We start from the raw sequence: 9,373 nt of genomic DNA, 5'->3' as shown, positions 1-9,373 counted from the left end.
TATCCAGTCCTATGTGCCTGTAGCCCAGTGTTTACCAACCTTTTTTGTTAGGAACTGTCAAGTAAAAATTTTATCTGCGCTATAAATATAGCATTATTTTTGTGAGGTCTGTGCCTCTCTCATCTCTTATTAACTTAGGGCACATTTTATAAAAAAAAATTGTTTATAAAAAACAAAAAAATAAAATATCAACATTTTGTTACTTCAGCGCCATCTAGTATCTAGGTAAAAGCTAGTAGATATTTTATATTTGTTATGATAAGCGCAGTGTTGGTATTAACTATATTATACCTATAATCATACAAACATAAATTACTGATAAAAATTTTATAACGTTACTCGTATCAACGCTTATTGAACTGTATAGATATTTAAATCTTTTCTAGAGTAGTAATTTTAATTGTATTCTTAAATGAGTTTTTTCCGAACTATTCTAACGCTGTTGGCTGCAGCTGGCCTTTACAGCTTCACCGAATGATAAGGGGCGAGTGCAGATGGATTCCAAACCAAAGGGAGATCTTAAAAAATAGTGAAAGAGCAACACACAAGTTTTCTACTCGTTCTTCTTGTGATGAGACTGCTTTCCGAACGATTGGTAGATAAAAAACAAATTGTTATGACTATTCAAAAGTTCTTAAATTAAGTTTATTTGAATAAATTATTTTCTATTATATTCTATTCTATTGTTATTTATCAGCGTCCTGGGTTTTTAAAATACGCGCACCTCTGAAATTACTGAATCTCAACAGTATAATTTTATCAAATACTTTTTATTAAAACCTGATTATATTAATTACTTGAATTTTACTACATATTAATATAACTATTGCAACACTATTACTTCGTTCTGTTTTTGCACTGGATAGTTCTGGTTTTTTAAAGTTTCAATCCTGATTTTTTAAAATTATCTTGGCAACCCTAGTGAGGGGAGACGCGAGGTCTTTGAATAGAGATGGAACAAATACTGACAAATACCAACAGAGGGGGGAAAAGGATTGTTAGTAATGTAAAGTAATTACCCCATTGCTAGCAATGTCAGGTTGACCTCCACGCGGTTCCCCCTGGAAACCATCGTGATAAATTATTAGTGAATTTGTCACGATGGGCTAACTGACCTGACCTCATGTTCATCTTATCATTCTCGCCCGGTGCCAGCGTAAACCGTTAGCGCAGACGGGTGCATCATTCCATTATCATACATAAAAAAATCTAGGGGTTAACCTTTAAAAGTAGTTGACATTATTTAAATAATGTCTACCTCAAATTATTGTACACTAGAAACATATTTCAAAATTTACATCACAGAAGACCGAAGAGCCGGCACCTTGGACAAAGAATTAGTCTAGCTATTCAAAGAGGGAACGCTGCCAGTATCTTCGGAACGTTGCCTAAAGGGACCCCTTTTAATAATATATTTTAGTCATCATATTATATATTTTTTTAAGCTTTTTAATTTTAGGTTCTTAGTTGTACAATTAGGTTATGTAAATTTAAAAAATAATATACGTAATTAACAATAAAGCCAGCATAAACCATTAGCGCAGGCGGGTGCATCCATTATCATATAAAAAAAATACTTACAGAGTAATTTTAAGCGTGGACACCCTCCTCTTAAGACTTAAACGCCGAACCTTTTAATTCCCCGCGGGTAATTCTGAGAAAGGATTACTATAATTATAAAATTTATTATCGCATCGATATAATGATTATCTCTGATACCTACTACCTACTAGTACACATATTTTGGAAGTTCCTACATACGTACGTACATATACGGGTAAAGAACGTGTCTTGCATGCACAGTTATCACTTCATTATTATCTCTAGGTACTATTATTATAACAATGATGAGTTTGTTTGTTTGTTTGAAAGCGTAATTCGAAGGAACTTCTGGTTTTTGGAATAGTTTTAATCTATACCAATATTATAAAGCTGACGAGTTTGTTTGTTTGTTTGAACGCGCTAATTTCAGGAACTACTAGTACGAATTGAAAAAAATATTTTTGTGTTGGATAGTCCTTTTGTCGAGGAAGGTTTTAAACTATATAACATTACGCTACGACCAATAGGAGCGGAGCTGCAATTAAAAATATTAAAAAAATGTGGGGAAATGAAACGCAGACGAAGTTGCGCAGGCCAGCTAGTAGATAATCAATTTGAATCTCATCTGCGGTAACTCTGGCATCAGTGAAGGATGATAATATGCGCATGACGTCATTTTAGTTAGCCCATCATGACAGCTTCAACAGGAATAAACCACGATGGTTTTAAGGTGGAACCGCGTGGAGGTCGACATGCCATGCTAGCAATGGGGTCATCAGGCCACAATGCTAATAACCCCCCTATAAAGAGTTACCCAGGCAAACAATACCAGTTCTTGGTTCAACAATAGACGACTTTCTTTCATTGAACCAATATCTCAAAATCAAAATATATTTATTCATTTAGGTTTACTACAAAATCTTATGTCAAATCTACCGTCAGTTCGGAGGACTACCGAGCTTAGAAGAACTGACAAGAAACTCAGCTCTTATGTTTTTTTAAAATACTCTATTCCGAAAAAAGTCGTTAATAACTGTTTTGGTGAAATCGAGGAGAATAGAGTGACCATCAGTATACGCTATTGCAATTTAACCTTTTTAACCTGACATTGAGGGTAACGCAGCTGAAGTCGAGTCACAACGCGAGTTTCAAAGCGTTTGTGGCCCTGGTCCCCACCGACTTGCTGCCCACCTTCATGAAAGAGGACTACTGGCCGAAAGGTGTGGTGTATCGGCGCTACCGTGGCAGATTGCCGTCTTCAGTGCCGTGATCACACAGACAATATTATTGTATTAGTTTTTAAATATTATATTATATGTATGTTAGTCTATAAGGTATTTATAATATGGGCCTAGTTCCCTGAAATAAATGAATAAATAAAAAATAAATTTTGTCAAAAGCAAATAATCTCATCAGTGTCCGTAACCCGAACAGACCAGTCCCCACAAGCAGCACCGTTCACGAGTATGATCTAGTTAAAAAAATAAACAGAGAAAAACCAATATTGATAAGATTCTGTCTGTAAAGTGTCAGATTTTGTAGATAAGGAGCTGTGTCTGTGGAGCTCGATAAGCAGGAGTCCATTCAATAAATTTTATGATCAAATACACGTTACATAATATCTACATTTTTTAATCGTCTGAAAAATCTCCAAAAGGCTATCCTTCCACCAAGGAAACTTGATACTTTTTGTTGTAACTGGCTAATCAGATATGTATTTTATATTCTAAATTTGTATTTGAATTTATAGTTCTTTTTTATTACATTATTGTTTTTGATACTTCAATTCCTTTTTTCTATTCCTAATTGTAAGTAGTCTTTATTAATATATTTTCTCCGTTTACCTAGTCTTTTTTCTTATTACTACAACACTTTTCCACCGGATAAATTAGTAGTACCTACTAATAAATTTGTCATGATGGGTTTACTGACCTGAACTCATGCTCGTCTTACCATTTTTTTTCATACCTAGACGTTTTGATATATTTTTTAATTTGTTTTCGTTTTTTGGACTATTTTAATTTGAAAGCCTTGTAATTGTTGTTAGACTAATATATACATGTTATCTATACTTATGCATATTATAAATATTATAGAATAGCATATCAAATGCAGGCAAAGGCACGTTTTGATATTTTTTAAATTTGTTTTCGTTTTTTTGGACAATTTTAATTTGAAAGTTTTGTAAGTTTTATTACACTTACGTAATGTAAGTAACGTCGTAGCATATAGGTATACCTACATATTTTGGAATTACATGAACACGGAAGAGGGTGTTGATTTTCGCAACACAGTTTTATCTTTCTATGAATGTAATAATTTCTTCTGTAATTTTGTACACAGGCTTCTGTTCTAAATACATAAAACAAAATTTAGGAAAAGACTAAACAAATCCTCCGCTGGTGAACTTGTAAACGAGTTTTACGCAGCTAGTCCTTAGCTAGAGACGACAGTTAATTGACATTGTCTTTGTTAACTTCTTAATGACAATTTAAGAAATAATTCCAAGAAAATATTAGCAACACCTGCCAACATTGCTAACGTTGAAAAACGAAAAGTAAATACGTCCACAATTTTACTTATTGATGAAAGCGCTAGAATTGCAGTAGAGATTTATTTAAATACATGTTTATTTACGAAATTGTGTTATTTCTGGCATACGCGTGCGATTGTCTTGGCAGGCCGGCGTCTCTCTTGTAGAGATGACATTTTGTTACTAGTCGCCACTAGCGACTTGTCATAAAATTTATAACACGAGTAGCAGAACTGGCCACGCGTTCCTGTGGCTAAGGTTCTTGAATAAAACAATATTGCGACTATAAATTGGGATGTACGCTATCCTATCTTTCAAGTTGGATCAAATTGCACACAATGTGCAAATCAAATTTGCAATCGATTCAACAGTTTAGAAGTCCATCGCGGACAAACAACGTGCCACGTAATTTATTATAGAGCTTGTTTGTTTAGAAAAACGCTTTATACTAAGATGCTACTGATTCAAATTGAAATATTAATCTAGTGTTCGATAGCCCATTTATCGAAAAAGGTACATATACATTATATATGTGTATGTATTTTTTTTGTAAATACCTAGATAATGTACATAGAAAACAAATTCAGACGAATACGGATAATCATACTCCTATTTTTCTATCATCCATTAAAAATAATAACATATATGTATATTTCGACGGCCTCGGTGGTCTAGCGGTTTACACCGCTTTACTTCCGACGGTGGCGGGCTCTATTCCGCGCACGGTGCAAACATTTTTATTCATGAGTTGTTTGTATAGTTCTGGGTGATTTCTATTTATTTTACGTATGTATTCACTAAAAAAATATCTAAGTCTTTATATCCGTTGTCTAGTACCTATAACACAAGCTTTGCATACCAGGGGACTAGATGGTGCTGTGTTAATTGTCCAGGGTTATGGTTATATTGGTTTCGTACTGGTAAGATCTGACAAACCAGCTTCTGAAGATAATTTTTTTTCAATTAAATCGCCCAAAATATTCGATATAATAACTCTCTACAGAGAGACAGTGTAGAGAGACCAGTCAGAATAATGATAACTTTCGGTATGTTTTGATGTTCTATTATTCAATATGATGAAATGGATGCATCAAAATTAGAATTCCCATTGGCATCATAGTTTGGCACATTTGAGCAAGTTTTACAAAAAATAATAAACGTAACCTTACTGTAGTTGTTTTTGTTGTTATTCGAAAACAAGTTGAAAATGTTTAATATACATTGTTTAAATTATTAACCGGGTCTTAACACGAATAATGTTATGATAAATAAAGGTATTTATTTACTTCTCACGACGTTTCGACTAGGTTGCACGAGCCGGTTGATAATTTAAATAAAGTTGAAAATGTTTAAAAATAAAATTTAAATAACAAAAAAATACATACGAGTACTACAATTTACACACATTACAAAACAGAGTCAATCACCATCTAGTCCAAACCTAAGCAGAGCTTGTATTATGGAACTAGACAATATAATTTGAAAAAATAATATATCTATGTATTTGTATGAGTTATCTAGTACCCAAATCACAAGCTTTAGCTAGCTTACTTTGAGTCTAGATGGCGTTTTGTAAATTATCCCGACATTATTATTATTAAGTAGAAGGATGACATATGGCAGTAAAATTAGGTACAGGGTACGGAAGTACGTTTCGGTCAATAAGAATGTAATACATATATTACACAATTCGTATATCGAAAGGACGACTTGTTAAAAATCAAGGTTTCTTAGCTTCGCATAGGATACGCTAACAGGTCCTGACATCAGACACATTCAGCATGCAAGTCTGTTCCTGCGCTCACTAATTTACCAATGAACCCTTATTGCGAGACGAATAAGGTTCAAAATAGCTCAATTGTAGATTCTAGGTAGTGTGTGTAGAGATGATTATTATATAGGTCTGTTTGAAAACGCAAGGCCGTCGGCCTCCTACAGCCACCCAAATAACAATGTTAATACATCAGTGACTCATACATGTATGGGTTCGTCGACAGTACTAATATACATAAGTTTTACGATTGCAATTATCAAACAGATTATACAACTTTGAATTTACAAATGTTTTTTTTATTATATCACAGAACCATTAACAGTAATTTAAACAGATTATACAATTTAATATTTACAATTTTTTTTATTATGTCACCGAACAATTCACAGTAATTTAAACAGAGTATACAGTTTAATATTTTTTTTTTTTATTATGTCACAGAACAATTCACTGTAATTTTAGTAAGAGCGTCAACTCTTATAAACATAATGTTTTTTTTTCTTAATTTATTTAGGAGCTTAGCACAATAGTGAGCAGGTTAGCTCCGTGTTGACTTCATAATCAGTTACACACATAAACAAACATAATTGTTCTTATGAAGATTGAATCAAAATTGTATGCATGAAAAGGTTTAGAAAACTAAGGTTTTGTATACGAACAGTTACAAAACTCATGTTTGCATATGCGGACAAAACTTTACTAATCAATTTATGCATTACAATTGCATGAAAGAATGTTGCGCTGAAAAATAATTGTAAAGAAAATAAGAACAGAAATTCATGAAAAAATATTTTGCAATTTTTCAAGCTGCTAAAAGGTAATTAATAATACGTTCTTAGTAACGTCAACCTGTATTAAGTAAGCATTATATTTAAAAAAAAATGTTGTTGAAACCATAGAGAATATGAAAAAAGAGAAAACAGAACCATAGACAATGTACGTTCTGTATATAGGTTGAAGCACATATTTCACGTAGGCACGTTGTTTTAGAATGTTTTTTATTTACATTTTGCAAGATTCATAATTTGTTTGCTTATCTAGTTATTTTTAATCGACTAAAAATAGGAGGTATGATAAAAGCTAAATCGATGTCCGAAGATTGTGGCAGACGGTTCATACGTTTTTTTTGTGTTCGTACAGTTAGTCATGGTATAATTATGCCATAGATAAGACAATATTTATGCTAAGTCGGTGTTAATATTCATAAAACTGAACGACTGTCACTGAGGAGTATATTAGAAGTTAGAATTTTTTTATATTAAATTGATACTATAAATTCGTCATTTGTATGGAAGGCACAAAATATAATAATGATCATCTTCTCATAGCATTAATACTGGTGAAAATCGAGAAGAAAATGAATAACACAAAACCCTGGACAATTAACACAGCGCCACCTAGTTCCACGGTAAGAACAGCTTGTTTTATGGGTACTAGACAACTGAAAAATGCTTAGATTTTTTTTGTAAATTACTACCTAGAAACACCCAGACAGATACAAACAATCGTCGTTCTCGGGGCGAGTAACTAGTATTATTATTATATGAGCCTATAACTTCTTGAAATGAGTCTGCGATCTGTGTTAGAACAAAAATATGATAATTCAAAAGTGCCTATATTAAGTTTATTTGAATAAAGATTATTTCTATTAAGTGTCTAAGCTCCAATAATATTGTTTTTATAATTTCTCGATATAGGAAGCCAGTGATATATTTATTTACGTAGGTGGGCCCATTACATAGTACGATGACCTCACCCAGGGTCTCATCTATGGACGCCACTCCATGCTTGATGGAGCAGACCTTCTGCTATGAGAATAGTGCCATGGTAACTACATTATTAATAAGCTTAATAGGACTTTCTTTAAATAAAATATTTAAATGCTAAGAGATCTAAGTCTGATTCTAAAATTTATTACAAATTTAATAATATTTATACCTATTATCAAATTTACATCGAAAGAAAGAAAATATGTTTATTTGATTCGCATGAAAATACAAAAAAAAATATATTTTGTATCATTAATTGTGGTACCAAATAGGTCTCCGCTCAACATATGCCGTGACGAGACGTGATGAGGTGCCACAACGCTGGTATTTTGCGGATACTTTCATATATATGAAAATAAATATATATACTAATAATAATAATATACACAAAATATAATATATAGCTGCAACATATTAAAATTGCATACAGCTATGACGCGATCGTCATCCAACTGCGGGTGCGCGCCGCGCCGTGCAATATTGTGTATCTGTGGCGCATTACGTTTTGCGCGGGAAAATAAAAAAGTGTGCTTTTCATTGTTACTTTATTATACATACTTTTTTATATGTGTTATTTATGCTGTTAATTCCATATACTATCTATATACAAACAATCTGAGTTTGTATGGTGTTGTATGTATAGGCATATTAAGTATGTATTTACAAAAAAAGTTAGTCTTGTATACTTTAATGTATTTTGCAATAGTAAGCTGATAATTTATCTTCGTAGAAATGAAGAAAGAGCCTTTACAGGCTTACAGCTCCTATGATTTGTCTACAACTCTACACAGTAAATAAGAGAAGACAATAATTTACATGATAGAAATATTGCTATTGTAATAACTAAAGGCGCTTTTGTTTTAATTTTATACCACTATAGCACCAAACAAGTATACGGCCCATCTGATGGTAAATGGTTACCGTTGACCATGGACGCCTGAGACATCAGGGGTGATATCCCTGGTGTCTCAGGCAACCGTGCCGTGTCCGTGCGCGTTGGATTGCAATCCTTAAGATACCTTATAATAAAACCTTGAAAAAACCCGTGCAGTACCTAGTATCTCGAGAAAACCTCGGCAGATAGTTCATTCCACAATCTAAGTGTACGCGAGAGGAAGCTCAATGAGTTTATACAAAATAGTTTTAATTCCATGTATTGACGGCCTCGGTGGTCTAGCGGTTTACTGCAACCATCTGTCGCGGGTTCCATTTCATGCACATTATAAACATTTGTATTCAAGAGTGTAATTGTTTGTATCTGGGTGTTTTACGTTTTTTTTTAATATTACGTCTGTATTTACTAAAAAAATATCTAAGTATTTATATCAGTTGTCTAGTACCAATAATAGAAGCTGCTTACCGTGGGACTAGACGGTGTTGTGTGAATTGTGCAAGGATTGTTATTATTATTAAATGGGTCTCTGCTTTCTGTATTTAACCCCTAATTTACGCCATCGTACCAATATTCGATAGAAATCTGTACTCCTTTACACGGGTATGTAATGTGTAGGAATGAAGATCATATCTTAAGGAAGGTGTTACATATAATTGTGGATGGTTAATAAGGCCAGAGCAAGACCGAAAAAGAGATGGATGGACTGTGTGAAAGATGATATGGCAAGAAAGAGAGTAAATAACAGTTGACTGCGAACAGGGATGAATGGAAGAGAAAAATATATTACGACGACCACAAATAAATGAGATAAGGAAGAAGCAGATGATGATGTTTTTTACTCCTTTAAAATATTTAAAATA

Source organism: Achroia grisella, unplaced genomic scaffold (assembly GCF_030625045.1).
Source record: "Achroia grisella isolate CSIRO2021 unplaced genomic scaffold, CSIRO_AGI_Agris_v1 utg1056, whole genome shotgun sequence".
Lineage (NCBI taxonomy): Eukaryota > Metazoa > Arthropoda > Insecta > Lepidoptera > Pyralidae > Achroia > Achroia grisella.
The sequence above is the reverse complement of the archived record's forward strand: the minus strand, read 5'-3'. Positions refer to the sequence as shown.